Consider the following 19,477-nt stretch of genomic DNA (forward strand, 5'->3'; position numbering starts at 1 on the left):
CAATTGTTAGATTCAAATTATCTGAACTCTTGGTGTTAGAGGAAAACCATAAGGAAGGCTCGCTCCGAGTATCTTGCCTGGAAATCTGAATTATCAGTGTGTCTAAATTCTGCTGATACAGAATGAGGCATTTTGAGTTGTGGCAGCCAGTCATTAAAAAAAACCAAAAAATGAAAAACAAAAGCCAGAGAAAAGCAAAACTTTGAGACTTCAACACTTCTGTTCAGCAGTTTAAAGGGAGAAAGCAGGTCTGAAGATTGTCCTTCCCAACTACTTCTGCTGCTTCCACAACCCTGCAGGGGAGAAGCAAACAGTCTTTGAGCTGTAATAGGTGTAAAACCAAGCAAATTCAACAAAGTTTTAGTGAGTGAGAACCGAGAGCAGCGTTCACAACATCTTATTTGTCAGTCCCTTTATAGGTACTCAGATGTGGAGACTGGGAGTGTGATACACAGAGACAGATTGCTCTGGGATGGAGAATGGGGAATTTGAGGTACCACGCATGGCAGAGCTTTTATTGGGCTGAGAAATGCAGAGTGCAAACCGTGGTCTTTGACACAAAGGAAAAAGAAAAAGCTCTTCAGACCAAAGTTTTTATGTTAATCTGGTAAAAACTATTACAGAATTGATCACTGGTAGCTTTTTAAAAGCCAGTAAGGCTGAAGGCCACAACCTACCCATATCTTCAGAGCAGATAAACCAATTTTTTTTTTCAGAAGTTAACTGATAAATGGCATGTAGGGGTGTGTGTGTGTATGTTTGAGTGTGTATATGTTTTCCTGTGAGTGTGAGAAATAAAGTAGTTAGTGAGGGAATGTAAAAGCTCATTATTGTTTGTCATCAAGTCTGGCAAAGAGACAGAAATTGAAGAGGCTCGGGGGAAGCTTGCAGCTGTAGCCGTACTGACACCCGTAACTTTTCACAAGGGTGAGTCAAAGCATCAGGATGTGAGACCCTTGCTCCTGCCCTTTTGAACTTGCTTCTATAGATCATGATGAAATAGAGAAGTGAGAGAAAGCCTCCTGTCCCCAGTGGGGAGAGAGGAAACCAGTGGCTCATGCAAATATTTCAGATGAGAAGCTGAACACACACCCTGCTCACATCCGCAGGGCCGGCCACGTTGAACAATGCCAACGTGTTTCAGAGGCGGAAACAGGTCTGAAGTAACAAGTACATGAAGGAGAAGTGGGCCTTCTTCATGTCCACTTGTGTGAAGTGTAAAATACCAGTTCAGCCGTGGTGGGGCCTTGCAAATGCACCAAGTGCCGTGGTGGTGCCCCTAAACATGGGTGATGTGAGGTGCATGAGGATGAGCTCTGTGGGACATCCTGGCCAGGCTGGGGCTCAGCTGTCCCCAGGCACAGGCAGCAGCTATGTGGGTCGTGCTCTTGCCCTGGGAGGTTTCTGCCTGCAAGAGCCAAGGATGTCACATCCCAGCTGCCACCAGCTGCCGGGCAGTCCACGAGTTGCCCTGTGGGACCTATGCAAGGAGGTGTTTGTGCATGGAGTGTCTTGTCCCTGAGAGCTGGCTCTGAATGTCCCCTCCATGCTGGGGATGAGCAGGGACATGACACAGCAGCAGACCTGCTGCTGAGGCTGCTGGCCATGCCTTTGAGGTGGCCACGGGGCTTTCCACCGGGCCCCGCCTTGCAGGTGTCGGATGTGGAGTGGCCAACACGCCCCAGTGGCTCTTCAGAGGTTTCTGGTGTCTGTCTGCTACTCAAATGGCAGTGGCTGAGGTCCCACTGGGTCTGGAGGCTCTGTGCCTTAGTACTGTGTGGCATAGCATGGCCTATGGTTTGCTTTTAAAAGCAAATTGAGAAGTGAGAGGCAGCTGCCACGCTCACAGACCCTGCATGAAGACATGGCTCCCAGCTTGGCTGCTTGGACAAAGAAACAGAGTAATTTGCAAGACTCACATTCCCCACTGTGGTAGCACAGGCTGCCTTCTCACTCACCTTAAGAAACGGAGGTAGCAAGGAGTGTTCACTGTTGAACAATACCCAAGAGTATTTCACTCCCTTGGATTAAAACAAGCCCCCTCTGAAATCAGATTTCTGCTGAGGCCAAGGGGTGCTGCTTCTTTCCTGCCAGCTCTTTCTGCTTGATTTCTTACCCCACTACATCAAGGTCCTGGCTGAGACTCAAGTCCCACCATGGCAGGAACTGTGCACACCCCATTGAAGAAAAACATTTGCTGTCTTACAGAGCTTCAGATTTAAATAGATTATGTTGTGAGGAGAAACAGCAAATAATGTGACTCAGGGTTGCTGGGCTGGCTGGTGGCAGGTGTGGGACTGGACTCTACTCTTCTGCTGTTCTGGTGGCCTCAGGATGAAGCCAGGCTTTGTCCTGGTGTGCTGAGTGTGTGACCACCCAGCCTGTGTGAACTTCACAATGGCATTAAGCAACAGCAAAGAATTGGGTTTTTATGTCTCTATGCATGGTCATCATCAATATTACAACGAATTATCATTGATTAGGAAGTTCAGCTGCATTGCACTGACACAGACTGAAAAGCTGGAGACAGCCATATTTCCAGAAAACACCTGTATTTTCAGACAGCACCACTGCTGCTCAGGGGAGCGCTGGAGGAGAGATTTTTACATGAGTGGATGTGTTATTTAAAAATGCAAAGATCTCTTGTTTTACTTGAAGAGGCACATTTTCAAACTGGGAAATGGCTACATAATATCCTCTGAAAGCCTCTGGAAGTACGAGTGTCATCTCTGCAAAAGTTGCCCTGTCTGCACTCCTCTCACAGTGCTTTGGTGACAATTTGTGAGCGACACTTCAAGGCTGATTTTAGTAAGCCTGGCTCTGCCTGTGCTTTCCAGACCTTACTAGCCACTCCTCGCTTGTCCAGCATTTGCTGTTAGTTCAAAACACTGTATGTCCCAAGAAAAAGTTCTGTGGGTTAGCTCAGAGTTGGATCATCTGCATCTTTTTTTAAAGTGTCTCCAATAGTATTTAGATAGTCCGGGGACTTATAAAACAGTGAGGGGTGGTTGCCCTTCCTGCACTTTGAATTTTCACCCGTGCACATTCTGACATTTATTCTTGACTGTGAGTAGTTCAAAGGGAGCTTTGGTCCAAGCCTCCCTGACGGCAAATATTGCAAAGCCATAGCTGCCTTCACCTTCTGCATTATTTTGTTTTATATTCAGCATTCCTTATTTTTCCTACCAGCATTTGAGCAATTCGAGTCCCAAGCCTTACCTTTAACGTATTCTAACATTACTAGGTTGCATAACCTTTCTCAGGTAAAAAACAGTGAGCATGTTATTCCTATTTAGTTTATTAAAGAAAACCTTCCATGACCCTAATGGCTGCCCAGATATTTGGGGAAAATCCCTGCTCACACAACTCTAGAATTGCAGGTGTAAGCATTTTGGTGATACCTCCTCACACAGGTCAGTGTTCACCCAAACCTCTGCTGCTGCTGGGGACCATGGACTACAAATTAAAATAATAAATTCAAATGCTAAGAGGTAGAGATGTCCTTTTGGGCAGAAATATTCAAACGAGGTGCACAAACACCAGGAAAAGTGGAATGGGGCAGGAGTCAGGGAGCAGCAGCCTGTCCCTTGCAAGAGAAAGCAGCAAATAACGAGTTGGTTATAGGAGAGATAAAAGAAAAGCTGACCTCTGCGATAAGCATGGAGGTGGTGGAACGACGAAGCAAGGAGGCAATTATCCCAACTCTCCGGGATGAAGTGGGTACAAGAGCTAACAGAGCTGAGCAGTGAATTTCAGCAGCAAAAAAAAAATGGATCGTGCACAGCTGCAGGGGTTACTGCCGGAGACTGTATCAGAAAGAAGAAAAATGGATATTGCCTGCAGAGGGACTCAACACTTTATTGGGCTTCCAGGAGAAGTCGGCTCCAGCATATGCAGGAATTTCTGAGATGATTTTCCGGCTACTTTAGATTCACTGCAAACAGGTTTCAAGTGATAAAATTCTTTGGGGGATATGGGTTATAATGAATGATCCGTTTTAGAAGAGGAAACAAATAGTGGGATGTTGCAATGTTTTAGCAGGGAGAAAGCCATTGTTTCCAGATTTGTATTAATGATACGGAGTAGAAGGAGAATGGTGAGATGACAGCGTTTGTAAATGAGGGAAGTGATCAAAGATCAGCAGCAGTCCCAGGAGGAAGGGTGAGAGCAGTTCGAAAATACTAAATTTCAGCTCCAGTTCTCATATGTCCCCTAGGATATTTTATAAATTTTATTTGCTCCTGAAGAGTTTTCTAGGCACCCCAACTCAAGGCGGTGCATGAAGCCTGCACACCTCTGTGATTCAGCTAGCAGTTAAATCCAGCTTCAGCTCCTAATACAGATGGGCCTGGAGCTGGGAGAGAGCACAGTACTCTGTCCTGTAAGCAGCAGCCACCTGACATTATTCCAAGGCTACTCATAGCCTTTGCCATGTGAACAAATCTGTGTATTACTCACAACTTGTAAGAAGAAAGTAAAGAACAGTATTTGAACTGCATTTTCTAAGCAACCACGTGAACTATACTTTGAAAGGAAAAGCTTCCTGTCAGGTTTTATATTCAGCATTTCTTTCTCTTTATGAGGCATCAGGAAAAAAAAAAAATTACCTGCCCTGGAGATCTAGATCTGCAGGCAGAAAGATGCAAACTGGGAAATCCCAAACCACACAAAAATTATCTTGCTCAACTAACATTATATTACTTGCATGATAATAATTATAAACAGACACACCATTTGACGATTTACAGTTTCATTCCTCTTCTCTACTTAGTTCAGCTAAAATTTGTAAAGTATTTCCTCTCGTTTGTGGAGTAATTGACTTGTTCTTATGACATCCCTGGGCTTACAATCCAAAGCTGAGTGTGATCTTTCCCTCAAAGCCGGATGTCTCTGTGAAACAAGCACAGGGATTTCATCGCATCTTGCTGGGCTCAGTACAAAATTGCTGTTGAGATGCAAACACCTGGGCTGTGCAGGAAAGGATGCCAGCAGAGGAGAGGGGTGGCTTGCACCCTTTACATTCACTGAAACGGCAAACCCAGAGGCCCTCCCCTCTACACAGTGTCTGTAGGGCTGCCAAACCCAGAAGCTTTGGAGAAACATTTCAGAGAACTGCATGTCAGGGGACAGCACGAGAAGGCTCTCCATTTCCAGCACTGTGCAGGCTCTCTGGAGCAACCTGCTCTGCCATGGCTGTGAGTCAGACTCCCCACACTTCCTTTGCTTCCCCTGCTCCCACTGTCACCACCCCAGATCGCCTCATCTCCTCTGTTGAAGGATAATTTCTGCGCTTGACATGTTCTTTGGGCAAGTTTGCTGGTTGTCCTGCGAGGCTGTTTGATCCCTTGGCACAACATCACCTTTGCCACAGCTGGGCTTTGCTGCTGGGCTCCTCCTCAAGCAAAGCCCTTGTGTGTCCTTCATCAGCCCCTGGCACCCTGATGCCTTCCTCTGGTAAGGATGAAGCTCCCAAATCTCCCTCCTCTTATCAGCCTTTCCCTGTCCTTGCAAAAGTACGGCCCTGGAGGAGGGCTCTCCTGTACCATGGAGTGAGCAACCTGCCTCATGTCCAAAGGTAGCTGCCACACTTCTTGGGCTTTTCATGTGGCACAAAATACCTGTCTGTGTATACAGAGCCACCTTCTGCCTGCAGTCACAGCCCTCCTCACAGGTAGTTTCAAGTGCTATTCTTGGCAACACTGTCTCGTTCAGCTCAGCCTCTTCTCCCCAGTGATCATGTACTGGTTCCTCATCTTTATCAGAATGGGCAGCTTTGTACTTCAAACCTGCCTTTGTTTTTGCTGCTTTGTGCTCATGTTGGGCATTCTTTGGTGGGGTAATTGTTTTCCCTGTGGACCACGCTCTTTCACCATGTCAGTTTGGTCTGTGTCTCCTCACTGCCTCGTTTTCCTGAGGAGCTGGTCCCAAGCAGAAATGGGAGGTCACCTCTTGTGTGCTTCAAAAATTTGTAAGAAATATTCATTGGGAATCAGATACTAAGATATTAAATGTGCCCATAGAGTTAGAAGAGAAAGTATTAGTGACATAACCCTTTTTATGATATTCCCTACAGATCTTAAGCATAAATATTTCCAGTGTTGAACAAGTGCTACCTTAAATCATTCAATCACTCTCTGTAGGCTGCAGCTCACTCAACAGCAAAGCTTCGTCCTGTTTCCAACCTCTCCTCAACAGGGAACACAGGATGGCTTCATCATATTCCCTGTGTTCTCTTGTGCTGCCATTTTCCATCCTTCTTGGCTGGGTACTTTTCCCCCAGCAGGGCAACTGGTAAGCAACCAGTATCTCACTGTGATTATTTGGCTCTATTGATTTAGTCTTCACCTGTAATCGGGTGCAAATGCAACCTCTAGCAGAGGGTCAGGAGCTTTTCTGTACGGGTGACACACCATGGGTGACTGGGGCCAGGCTCTCATGGACATCTTATCCTGTTCTGTCAGCAGAGTTACACCAGGGAAAGGTTTGGCACAGGCTGTAAAAACTAAATCTTGACCCAGCCATGAGCAAGTGAGAGTGAGGCAGCTGTTTAAAATGCCTGATGGTGAATTCAGATTAAACCATCTCAATATTGACTGAAATACTTAATTTTACTGGCGCTGGCTACTATGAACACACTTCCCTCTCAGTGACAAGCAGCGGGATTACCCAGATCAGAGATCACCAGGTGGACTCTCCATCCTTGGCTCCCCTCTGAGGACAGGGCCAGAAGAAGGGGTGATCCTTCACACAGGCCATCATCCCTGTGGCCTCACACCTCTGTCCTTGAACGCTGGGGGAAGATGAACCAGATGCAGTTGGCTGGTGATCTGGTTTTCAGGCCAGCAGTTCTGACCAGGGGATGTTGGACTGTGTGGCCAGAAGCCAGCGAGCTGCCAGCAAAGTGTTTGTGTGAAAACACATGTAACATCTTTTGGCTGACAAACCACATTACATGTCTGTCCCCGTGCCCAGGAGTAGGCAGAGCAGTTCTCTGCTTCAATTCCCAGTGTTATATATATGTGTGTGTGTGTAAACATAGCCAAAAATGTGAACTTCTTGTGGTGGTGATTTCTCCAAGCTATTGCCCAAGACAAAGCCACTGCCCCCAGGATCCGCCTGGGGAAGGGGAAGGCGCTCTGTCTCAACTACTGCTGCTTGATCAACTTGCTGACACACCAGAGTCCCTAAAAATTGGCTTAGCAGCGGGTGCTATCTGAGCCAAAACTGGCAGATCAGCAGCTGCTGGAAGCAGACACTCCTTCGCAAGTTCTGGTCCTCTCTGGTGTCACCCAAGCTGCTTCCCTGACTTTTAGCGACGGCTTTTTGTTAATTAGGTCACGCGTGGCCCTGTGTGTGAAGTGCCACACGATGCAGCACGAACAGTTTAGTGCCGGTGTGTCTTTCCACTTTGTAAGTCTTGCATTTTCTTTGCTCTCCAGGTTATGCCAAGACAGAAGGAGGGACTTGGAGAGGGAAGATTAACCTTTCACTGGCCACAATTCCTTCCCTCTTATCGCGGAGGATTCGGCAACGCGCCCCCCTCCCACCCAGCCTATCTGTCTGAATTGCTGAAAGCATAATGCTCCCATATGAGAGATAAGTAAGTGAGCTCTCTTTCTTTTCCGTAGGGATGAACTATAGTGTATGCAGATTATGAGGAGAAGAAAATAATATCAGAGAAAGGTGGCTTTCTTAAAAGGCATCGGTAGCATTAGTGTCATGTGTGAAGCACCCGTTTGTGACAACTGTACAGACCTTTCAATGGAAAATTGTGCTGTGCTACCTTTTAAAGTATGAAATGCTAATTTTGGATTTACAGTTTTTGAACTGGAGGGCTGCATTGTGCATGGAATTTTGTTTAATTTCCCAGAGAAAAAAGGCATTTGAAACACAACTGCCTACAGCCAACTGTCAACAAAAATCAACTGTAATAACACGCGGCCTGTCACTGATTTATGTGGTGATGTGGTAATCTTCTCAATTTAGCTGGATATTTCTTCTTCACACCAAATAGCTGAAAGTCTTGCTAGACATTTATGAATATCGGGAGGTGCTATTAGGATGATAATGGGGCAAGATTATAGAGGTGCTCACTAGTTCAAAGTGCCAGTTAAAGAGACAGGGAATCGAGAGGTGTAGATATATATGGCCCATTGGTATAAGTGAACTTTGTATTTTCAGAGTTGCTTAAGATTTGGGAGACGGCATATTGAGATCCATCTGCCAGGAAAGCATCTTTCTAAAGGGAGACTGGGGGAAGCAGCTATATGCTTCCCCCCCCCCTAAAAAATATGCTTTTGTTTAGCAGGGGGTGTGGGTTGAAAATCTTAGGTATCGAAGCTGGGGCAAACAAGTACGGACGATGTTTTAGCAAGCAGAATGCTGGGAGTTTTCCCCCTTTTCTCCGAAGGTCTGAGCCTTAGCCATGGTCATTTTGCAGCAGGCTGTGTCGCAGCCAGGACTGGCAAGTAACATATCACACTCTACATGTTAACAGCTAAGAAAAGTAATTGGCCTCTCATAAAGAGCTAGAACTAATGCAGACAAAACGATATTGCAAGACTTGAGCTGCAAATAAAGAGACAAGTTTGTGTTTTACAAAAATGTATAATTTACCAGGCATTTCATTATGCTGTATAAAAAGGCAAAAATGATAATTGAAAATAAATGCGGCTGCCTAGCTACAGTATATGCTGCCAGCGTTACTGGAAATAGAAGTGCTTTCTTGCTGAAGAGAGTTAAAATTTTCATACAACTTCTGTCTGCAGACTTGTGTAATGTATCTTGTTAAATTTGTTTCAGTTTGGGTATTTGTTACAGAGAAGCAGGCAAAATGTGAGGCTCTGACTGTGTATTTTTATATCTAGGGGGTTGTACAATTATATTAATTATTAACAGTGTCTTCTGCAGATGCACACATCTGTGGAGTCTGAGGCAGGATTCATGTTGCTGAGTTTATTCCAGAGTGGGAAAAGTACATCAGTTGCCTTCAAGGTTGCCAGAGATACTCCACAGCAAACTCCTTTCTTCCAAGGAACATGGTTACAAATATAGATAAACCAAAGTAATGTTGTTGGGTTATTTTGCCCTGAAGCAAAGGGAACTCTGAATTGCCGTTTTCCTTCAATACATGGGGCTACCTGGGGATGCTGAGAATTACTGGAGGAGGAGAACACAGGTCTAGGAATCGTCATTGCTTCTGCCCTGAAAGCTTCTTTCTGGCTCCCTCGTTCTCTGGCAGGAGGAAGCTGCCACAAATGTGGTGTCTCTCTGTGTCCGAATGTGTGAGTCTCCCTGCAGCAGCCCCAGTGCTGTGCACACCCAGCGTGGGAAAACCTTCCCCAAGGGAGCTTTGGGGGGAAAAAAAACCTCCTCTGCACTGAGATTTTTTCCTCCAAGCTCTTCAATTTCTCAATAGAGAGAGCTGTAAATGGCTCTAGGCTCAATTCTTCCAGGGTCTGCTTGTGCCCTGCAGCTACAAAAAGCTGTGCAGGTTATCCAAGTTACAAGTGAAACTACTGAGTTTCCATTAGCTCTGGCATTAAGCTAAAAAAGAAAAGGTGAGAGGTCTTCCCTAGGCTGAAAGCAGCGGGACACCACCGAGATGGCTTTAGAGGCCAGGGAGGTAGGGGCAGAGAAACAGCAAATGGGATGAGTTCCTTGTTGGCACTTCCATTCCACAAATCCCTTACCAGAGTGGATGGGATGGCAACACAGTGGACAGGGTACTGGGCAATGAACTCATCAGCAGGAGGGTTATACATCCATGTGTTTGTTTAAATCCACTGTTGAAAATTATCTTCTTTTTCATTCTTTCCATTTGGGCTCTTTTTTTTTTTTATCTATAGACTCAGCTGGGCTGCATTGTTCAGAGTCGTGGTTATGTTTGGATGGGTCAGGCCCTGTGAATTCACTTGGCCTTGAAGCAAAAAAACTCATCATGAATAATGAAAGAAAGGAAAATAATGCCTGAGACTGAATGACTTTAAAAATGATTAATATCTGTTCTTTCCCTCATAATTTGCCTCCAGACTTTTCCCTTTTCAAAATAGCTTGCCATTAGCAGTTGAACCTTCAATAGTCAGTACCTTGATGGAACTGGTGCTCTGAAGCCAAAGGAAACAACATTATTATTATTATTATTATTATTATTATTATGTGAAATGAAGGTTCATTTTGATAAGTTCAAAGCCCTGGATGAATAGAGAAAGGTCCAAGTTCTGCCCTCCACCGCATCTAGCTGGCTCAAACTGGCCACTTGAAGCACAGCAGCGTTTGCCAGGCAGATAGGGAAATTCTTGGGACCGTAGACGTGTAAACACCAGTGTCAGTTCCCATCCAATAACTGCTGACAGGAAAGCTGGTCCTGTGCAGAGCAGCACCGAGGGGATTTGCAATTATGAAGGCACGGGATATATCAGGGATGCAACTGACTGCCACTAAGTAGCTCAGCAACTCTCAGGGGCCTCCACTCCGGCTCCCAGCGCCTCGTCTCAGGCAGGAGATTTTCTTGCTTCAAAAGCTTTTATTAAAAACCAGTTCAGGTAAATGCTGACAATAAGCAAGCAAACCTGTTGAGCCCCGAGTCCACAACTTGCCAGGCAACAGGATGCTTCTCTGTGACATTTAAGAGTGCTAACACCTGAAAAAAATATTGCATGTTTTACCCTTTCTGTTTAAAATAACACAAAAAAGTGCTGCTCTTGCAATTGCATTTATGGTCATTTTCAGCAGGCTGTCCCCACCTCCCTCCCCAGGATCCCAAGGCTCCCAGCTGCCTCCCATTAAAGGAAGCCTTTTTCATCAGTGCCCTGGCCAGGACTTTGAAATGACCCAAAGCAGCTTTATCTACCCTGAAAGCACACCCACACCAGAATTTAGGGTGGGCTGAGTCAAGGCTCCTGGCAGGGTGTGGACTTGGGGCAGTTACAGCCAATGAGCTCCAGGGAGTTAATCAGTGCGTTATCCCAAACACCTGTGGAACATGGTTTTAGTCTCAGCTTCTGGTGCAGGTAGTTTTACTGTGTGCTGCTCCCTTAGAGTAACTCCTTCCAGCTCCTTGGGCTACCCTGAGCTTCAGGTAAATCTTTCTGTTATTCCTAAAGTCTTACAGCTTTGTAGCAGGTTTGTTTGAGGTGACGAGCAGGTTGTAGGACCTGAACTTGCTCCTTTCTGTGGTGGTTGCAAGGTGGAGTAGCTGCTTGATGTGAAAGGTGATGATTTTGTCTTTCTGTGGTGAAAGCCTGATTTTTTTTAACCTTTTAAACCCTTTCCTCATCTATATTTACCCCCAGTTCCATGGTTCTGCTTTGTTGGCATGTTTAACCTTTTAGACACCTGTATACATGTATTGCTTCCCTTGTGAGCCTTCTCCTAGGTGGTCATCTGTGGAGAGCAGCAGGATTTTATGGGAATTGGTACTTTTTAAGTCAGACTTATTTGATTTTCTGTCAAAATAGCACATGATTATTTTGTTGGTAATGGTCAGATATGCCAGTTCTATGAGCATTATTGTCTTTGCAGTTTGTGAAGTCAGAATTGTTATGGCCTTTAGTCAGGCAATTCTCCTACTGAGTGTGGGGATTTTAGCCCTGGTTAAAACAGGGATTGCCCCAAGCTTCCCCTTCATCCTTTCCCTGGTCTTGGAGGAGGGTTGGGAGAACAAAAGGTGCATCTTTTTTCTCAGCTGCCAGAGTTTCAGAGAACCTGGGCAGTGTTAACGAGGTACAGCTGGGCCTCGTTGAAACACTTAAGGCAAAAGGGTGAAGTCCTGAGGAGCTTCCAGAACCTTATGGGCCTTTCTAATCAGGCTGTGGATTAATTAATTATCTCTGCCTGTGCTATAGGTGGAAGGAAGGCTTGTAATATCTGCCAGGGGATAAAGCTCCTTTTGCTGCCCACTGAAAGCATGGCAGCCTCAGCTTAAATGGGTAAACCTTTGCCATGTCCGTTTTGGGGACTTAAATGGCTCAGGGCAGGAAATCTCATGTGGAAAACCCCCCTGATTCCAGGGGATTCACCCGCAGTGTGCGGCAGGCTGGGTTTTAAGCCATCAAAATGCACTTGTGTATTACCTGCAGAGATAATTGAATGTATATGCACATCCCCAACAGAACACCTGTGCTGCCTCCCTGGCATGCGTAAGTATTCCCTGCATGCCTGTGTTTTCTCTGCAAGCTACACTACACATTAATAAGACAATCCATATATTGCATTAGGACAGACCTATGCAGACAATGCTCCAGGTACTGATTTTTTTTTTTTTTTTTTTTTTGTGTAAATCCTGAAATATGGCTGATATGGTCCACTGCAAAATGAACCTATATTGGAAATGGCAAAATTGTAATGTAAAATATACTGGGGTCAGTGGGGTGTGATGTTTTTTGCATACTTTTTTTCTCCCTTGACCCATGCCATTCTCCCGCATATCGGGGGAAAAAAGCTTCATCTCACACAGAAATGTGATGTCCTTTACTGCCAGAGGCTGTTGCTGTTTTAAATGAGGAAAAAGCACAATGCATGAAGAAGGAAAATTAAAGCATATTCATTTTGGAAATTAGATACGGTGTCAGGAGACTCTCTGGAAATAGCATGGTTTGAATGGAGCACCAGACTACAAGACAGTTCACTGAACTTTTGACCACTATTTATACTATGGGAGCTTTTGAAATGGGAAGACAGCGAAGTATTTTATAGCTGTTTAATAGTGGATTGTGGTTTTTACTAGACATTTATCTTCCCTCTGAGTGTATATAAGATAAGTAAACATTATGTAGTGTAATTGCATTGTGTTGGAAGCACTTTAATTTAGGGCTGCTTTATGTTCCCTGTTTGTGGTACATCTCATCCCCAGCCACCGTGAGGGGGTGTAGGTGCCACCTGACTGCCTGATTCCATACCAGGATCCAACACATAGCTGAGGCTGCTCCTGGGATCTAAGTGATGCTTTTGCTGTTTGTATGGGGCAAAAATTGAAGTGTAAAGCAGAAGTGGTTGTGGCTCTGGACTATTTGAGAAGCTCAGGTAACTTCTAGCTCCAGGCCTTACTTAACTTCTCTCTCATTTCTATATAGTGAAACCCATTTTAACCTCCTCTATGGCTTCAGTCCCTCTTTAGCATTCCAAGTGCAGGGAGCAATACACCCTTCCAGGGCTGGCAGCTATCTCATTACAATTGTAACGATGCATCACCAGGCAGACATGCATGAATGAAACACTGTTTGCAAAACCAAAAATGTGTTTGGGGTATTTTTAGGTCCTATTAACTTGGGCTGTTGTTCAGGGAAATAATATGGAAAGATCAGAATTTTGGCGTAATCTGAGAAAATGCGGTCTCAGTGTAGTCAATACTCTTCTTTCCCTTCTCCCTTTTCTTTCCATCCACATAAATTTTTAGCTTCAGCTGGCATGGGGAGAGTTGCACCATGGCTCTGGGTATTGGGGACCAGTCATTTGAGAGGCAAGTGTTCTGGAGAAGGAGCTGTCCCTGCCAAACCAGCCACCTCCTGGAGCTGAGGACTCAAATGGAGTAGTGCTGTACTGGGATTGGTGCACGTAGTCCTATTTTCCTTTCTATTGTTTTTTCCTCTTGGAGACAATTATAAAAAAGATCTCTTATTGTTTAATACTGAGAAGCAAGCCACAAAGCCCTTTTTTTTTTTTCTTTTTTCCTTTTTTTTAGTATGATATTAGGGGAAATTTAGGCTGATGGACATCCATTGCATGGTCCCTTTGTCTTTTGTCTGTTAGCCTTTGATATAGTTTAGCCTATGTGGGAAGGGAAAAAAGATTTTTTCCTTCTGCCATGGAAGATGCTTTTCTTCCTTGGACCAGAAGCTCCTCTCCTCTCACTAGCCAGTAACAACCCTTCTGTTCATCCTTATGTCAAAGCCACACTACTGAGCTAATAGAGATCGCTGACAATTAGAGATGAGCTGAAATGATTTGGCAAACTCCGGGTGCCTGTGAACCTGAGGGTGTTCTCGGATCCCTCGGAGCCTGGCGGGTGCGTTGCCAGCCGCGCGCTTCCCACGTCCCCTGTCCTCGTGGGGAGAGCAGTTGGGATGCTGAGTCCAGCTGGGCCCGGAGGTTGGAGACGAGTGAGAGGGGGAGTCTATCAAGATTCATCTCTTCCCTGCTGGGAGATGCATTTCTTCCCTGCTTCCCTTCCTGGCTGCTCTTTGTTGCTTCTTCTTGCCAAGATGTCCCAGGCATTGTCAGGTCTCTTCTCCTGTGGGAGATGGATGTGACAATATCCCAGGATGACTCTATCTTTTCCTCAGGAGTGGCTCAGATGGGTCACAGCTGGAGAGACAGTGTCCCTGGAACACACAACAGAGACAATGCATGGGATAATGCTTTAAAAGGAATGCAAATTCCCTATCAGCACCCTCAGGTGCTGGGTTCGCTGACTCCTTTTGTAATGGCTATTCATTTTACTTTATTTTTCTCTAGGCTTACAAAGCATTTCTGACTCCTGCTTTCCCATTGCCCGAGACAATATAGTGAAATACCTTGAGATCCTATTTATGCCCAAACTTTATAGGAGAAGTAGTAATTTTAGATGGTTTTCTTACTGTTTATTCAGTATGGGACTACTTGAACATAACTTGAAACAATACCCCAAGTAACCATTGGTGAAAAAGCAAATACCCCAAACAAATGTCTCAAAATTAGGATTGAGTCATGGGATGGTCTACCACCGGAAAAAGTGGTTGGCTGATGGCTGAGCCATGACCAGCAGTTTGGCATCTGTAGCATGATTTCCACCCTGAAAGACTGAATTTACCTCTTCTGCTCATCCTGACTAGCTATTTGTGGGAGTGTGGAGTGAAGCTGCTTCCCCAGCCTCATTAGGGAGCTGTGCTGCGGGAAAATTGCTTAGGGAATTTTTGTACATCATTTGAATCCTGTGAAACTGAAATGAAGAGGTGTATTTTCATTATTTTATTTCACTTTTCCTAAGGCTCCAGGGTCTCTTTCACCATAGTGTGGAAATTCGTACCTCAGTGTTCCCATCTGCCAAGTGTGTCTGATATCTGTGGAGCACTTTGGAAGTGTCTTAGCCTTAAGTCCAGTAAAACTTTTAATCTGCACCATGTGTCTATTAAACAGGAGTGGTAAAGTGCAACAGGTGGCCAAAACATAGAAATTAGCAGATTTCAATTTGCATTTTGGAGGCGTATGAAATACATCTGTGTAGTCTCTAGAAACACAGAGAGGGACCACGCTGGCAGATCTTTATCCTACATGTCTGCACATGCTTTTCTGAGGAAAAAACACACAAAACCAGACCAGAGCCAAGGCACAGAGGTAATGAAACAGAAAAACGAGTGGTTTGGCCCCATTGTTTGCACTGTGGTCCATGTGAACACATTAGACACGAATTCTTTGTGTGTGTGAGGAGATAACAGATCCACATTAATTTCAGAGCTGATTGCTGTTCTTTATTAATAGAAATGTAATGTGGTGCCAACGCCAAGCCCTGCCAGCCTTCCCTTTTTATCTCCTCTTTCCAACATAGTGTGGAAAGCCTGAACGGAGGATCCCCCCAATCCCTGTTTATTTCCCAGGTTGTTAAGCTGAAGGGCAGTAATGGCACCTTACCATGGCTGAGGTGATGGTGAATTGTCAGCAAATACTGTAAATATCACCTGGAATTTTTTTTGGAGGCTGGAAATAGTTTCTGTGGAATAATGCTAATTTAATATAGTTTCATAAATTGAACAGAATTGAATGAGTGGCAGCAGATTTGTGAATAATTTGCAAATTGAAGCAGTGATAAAATTATAAAATTTGTCAAATAATGTGTTTTCTATTAATAGTTTGCCCTGCTCCATGTAGCTGCCGAGCAGTCTTGGTTCTCTGTTTGGTTTTTTTGAGGAAAAGCTGGAATAAAAATTCTTTTTATTCTTTTTGTTATTTTTAAGCACTCTCCTTCCCCCCCGTCCCCCCCCCCCCCCCCCCCCCCCCCCCCGTTCCAAGAGCCATTGTTTACTTTTAAAGTAGATGAAAGATGAATTCAGGTTATGTTCTGACATTACAATGAAATTGTCAATAGAAATCAATGCCTTGTCACATGATGAGTTAGGGGCTATAAGGCAGCCTAACAGTGTCCCTATATCTTCGGGCTCCCTCATTGTGCTGCCCTCCTCGGGAGCCAAGCAACTGTACTGTTATGGAAAGGTGTTGTCATCGTTAAGGGGATAGTAATGGAGTTTAATAAACCTGGGAGCCAGTCATGGAACCCTAATCCCGGTGCCAGCGTTATAAAGCAGCCCATTGTCTGTCGAGCCTGGTGTTCGTATCTGCATTTATTGACCCTGGAGAGGTAATATAAACACAAGAGATGGAGGTCAAAGAGCTCACCTTCAGCTGCTACATGTGGCCATCGATGCCTTGAAATACCACCGTGTCAACTCTGTCCTCCCAAAGACCTCGGCGTGCTGAGCCGCGGCTGCTCCTTAATGTTCGCATGGGAATGGCCGCAGGGTTGCTCAGAGCTGGGGAATGCCAGCCTTGGAAACGTGGTGTCCCCACCCATGAAGGCACTGGAGTCGCCCAGAGCCTTGCTGGGGGCGTTTGAGCCCTGCGCGCTGGGTGCTAATGGGCTGCTGAGGGCTCCCGGGACATTCCCGCCGGATGGAGCAAGGATGTAGCCAAGCTCCTGCTCGCTTGGGGCAGCCTGCAGCTGGTTGTCCTTTCCAGATGTGCCATCGAACTGGGAGGGTGGGGCTGCTTCTGCCACGGATGGCCTGGGAGTCGTTTCCCTCTCCCCCCATACTGCCCTCAAATCCAGCCAGATTACGAATTCCAGACCTTTTCTAGAACAAAAGCTCCTTCAGTTTAAACTAGTTCAGCCCCAGAAAGCGATACTCCTAAACAGAAATTCTTCTTATTACTATTATTATTCTAATACAAACCCCCCAAAACACACCCAAAGAACCTGATTTAGAACAAGGTACAGGAACGATTTATTCTCTCTCTCCATGGATTAGAGGGGTGGTACTTGGAGCAGCTTGTTAAACAGAAGTGCTTGGCCCCTGGCCTTGCACTGCTGTTTAATGATCCACTCTTCACGTGCCACCTCTCTAATCCATGGAGAGGTAGGTACAAATTGTATCTATAATGTTATATTACTTAACAGTATAATGTATTATAAATCATAGAATTGCATCTGTGCCTTGTAATTGGTGAGATGTGTTGCATGAGAAATCCCCTAATTCAATATAAAGTGGTTGCTCTTATGCATAACTACTTCTCTGGATCAAACCAATTCAGCCCAGAAGTGGTGAGGGGAAAGTTAAAGCTCTTTTAATTAAAAAAAAAAAAAAAAAGGGCAAAAAAAATGCCTTAACATGGCTTTCTGGGCCCCTCATTGGGTTTACAGGCTCCTGTCCCCAAACAGCTGTTAAACAGAGGAGCTTCTCCCTGCAGCAGGAGCTGGTCTGCAGTGTGTCCTGCCACTTCCCAGAGGATTCCTCCCTGCACACCAGTCTGTTTGCACCAGCACTCACCCTCACTTCTGGTGCTGGATCTGCCAGAGGGAAGGAAAAATGTCAGTGAGGGGTGCTTGAGCAGCCTGTCCCTGCTGTGCCCCCAGCCCCTTTTGCAGTGCCTGTCTCAGTGGTGTTGGAGCACTCCTACAGTAAAGTCCAAACTAAAGTCCTGTTTTATCCCTCCCCCCCCTGCTTAAACCCAATGTCTTGTCCTTGAATAGTGACCAGAAACAACCACAGCTTCAAGGAAGACTTGAAAGTATCAAAAATATCCTCATTATGTAACACATCAGTAAAAGAAGTATTTTTTTCATGACCCTCATAGGGATCCACTCATGTCCTAAAGCAGTTTGAGTGATGGCCTGTCTGGTTCATTCCGTGAAGTTTCAGCCACAGATGTGTCTTCCCCCTCCCCAATAAATAACTAACCTTGCTTTAATAAATAATAAATAAACCCTGCAGCTATTCTAGACAAACTATGCTTAATTAAAGCCTGTGACACTAAAACAAGTTACCTCTCTTTTCAATTAGAAAATGCACTTGTGGCATAAAAAAAGAACATTTAGCAGTAAGAAAGTTTGTCTAAATGCATGATAGGAATGGGCCTTATTGAAGGCAAAGAAAAAAAGCATTATTTGAGTTTTAGCTAAGTTTGACTCTGGGATTAAGGGCTCTGTGATGGGTCCTAATAGGGCTGCTGGTGTTGACCTCACTGGACAAGATTGTGTCGGTCTTGTATGGTTTCCAAAAGTGCTGGAGACCAGCAGTCAGACAGGTACCCAAACTCTTCAGGCCTCTTGGAGGCAAAAAGTCTGGAAACCTTATGTGAGTAGTAATTTTTATTATTATCTGTTCTCTGCTGAGTTTGGGCTAATCCATAAATGTCTAGGAAAACTTATCTTGCTTCTCCTGTCGTATTTCACCTGTGAGAAGAAATCTGGCAGGCTTAAAACAAAGAAAAGGAAATAAACTTTTTAGACTTAAGCCAGTGCAAATTTGCATTGGGGCTGGGGGGAAGGAGTCAGTCTCATTTGAGGAGGAAGTGCTGTAGGGTTTGTTTCTGAAGCAAAGCACAGATCAGCCATCCCCATCTCCTCCAGTGCTCTCAGGGCAGCCTGAATTACTGACTCAGAGAAGTTCCTGTGCTGCCTTATTTAAGAAGGCAAATATTCCCTCTGTCCTTGAAGGGGAGGTGGAGGGTTGTTTGTCCCCAGTTTTATACATACCATATACAAGGTGATACCCTTTATGAGGTTTTCTGGAGATGGGAAGGAGCTGAACTGTTCCTGTTCAAAGTCTGTTTTGCTTGGCAAATAGGAAGTAGCAAGAACCTGGGAGATGATACTTTTATTTGCAAACAAAGCAAGTCCATTCTGAATCTGAAACTTGCATAAAGTGGGGGATGCACAGAATCAGCAGAATCAGTGCTCATCCCTGCATGAGGCCTAAAATTTTGATGTACTGATTCCTTGTGCTTTTGCCTTTGAATTTATTTTTCTGAGCTGCAAAGATGCCACCAAAACTCAGAGTGAAGTTTTCCAGCCTTTTTTTTTTTTTTTTTTTTTTTTTTTTTTAAGCAGGTGAAGCCATCAGAATAATGACAGTACTTTTCAGGGCAATTAGACAAGAGTGTTTTTCACCCTGGTTGTTATATTCATGTCTGTGGTACCCGGGTTTCCTTCCTGCTCGAGTTGTTTTGCTTTTGCTGAGTGTGAATTGTATAAAAACATTCCTTTTGTAGACGTTTATCTCCTCTTTCCAGTCAGTTTTACCTGCTCTTACAAGTGAAAGCCTGGGGGTGGGGAACAAGGAAAAAAAAATTGTTACTGTTTTCCCTCTGAAAGCCCCAAATAATTACCGTAAGTGGGGCAGAGTATTTTTCTCTCCTCTGACCGGCTGCAGTCTCCCCATCCCCTCCCGAATGCCTGTGAGCCCTGGGGCACTGGATTTCCTTCCCCAAGGTGGGCAGAGATTCCTGT

The 19,477-nt window shown here is 44.9% G+C and overlaps 1 long non-coding RNA gene across 4 annotated transcripts in view; it reads left to right on the forward strand.

Annotated features, from left to right (window-relative positions):
• The first annotated feature begins 7,465 nt into the window (after positions 1-7,465).
• The window catches only part of LOC125322571, a 117,601-nt gene continuing 105,589 nt past the window's right edge, over positions 7,466-19,477 (forward strand). For all 4 annotated transcript variants that reach the window (XR_007202091.1, XR_007202094.1, XR_007202093.1 and 1 more), the window contains exon 1: positions 7,466-7,600. This is a non-coding gene — a long non-coding RNA (uncharacterized LOC125322571). The remainder of the gene's footprint in view (positions 7,601-19,477) is intronic.

The sequence above is a fragment of the Corvus hawaiiensis genome, chromosome 3, assembly GCF_020740725.1.
Source record: "Corvus hawaiiensis isolate bCorHaw1 chromosome 3, bCorHaw1.pri.cur, whole genome shotgun sequence".
Lineage (NCBI taxonomy): Eukaryota > Metazoa > Chordata > Aves > Passeriformes > Corvidae > Corvus > Corvus hawaiiensis.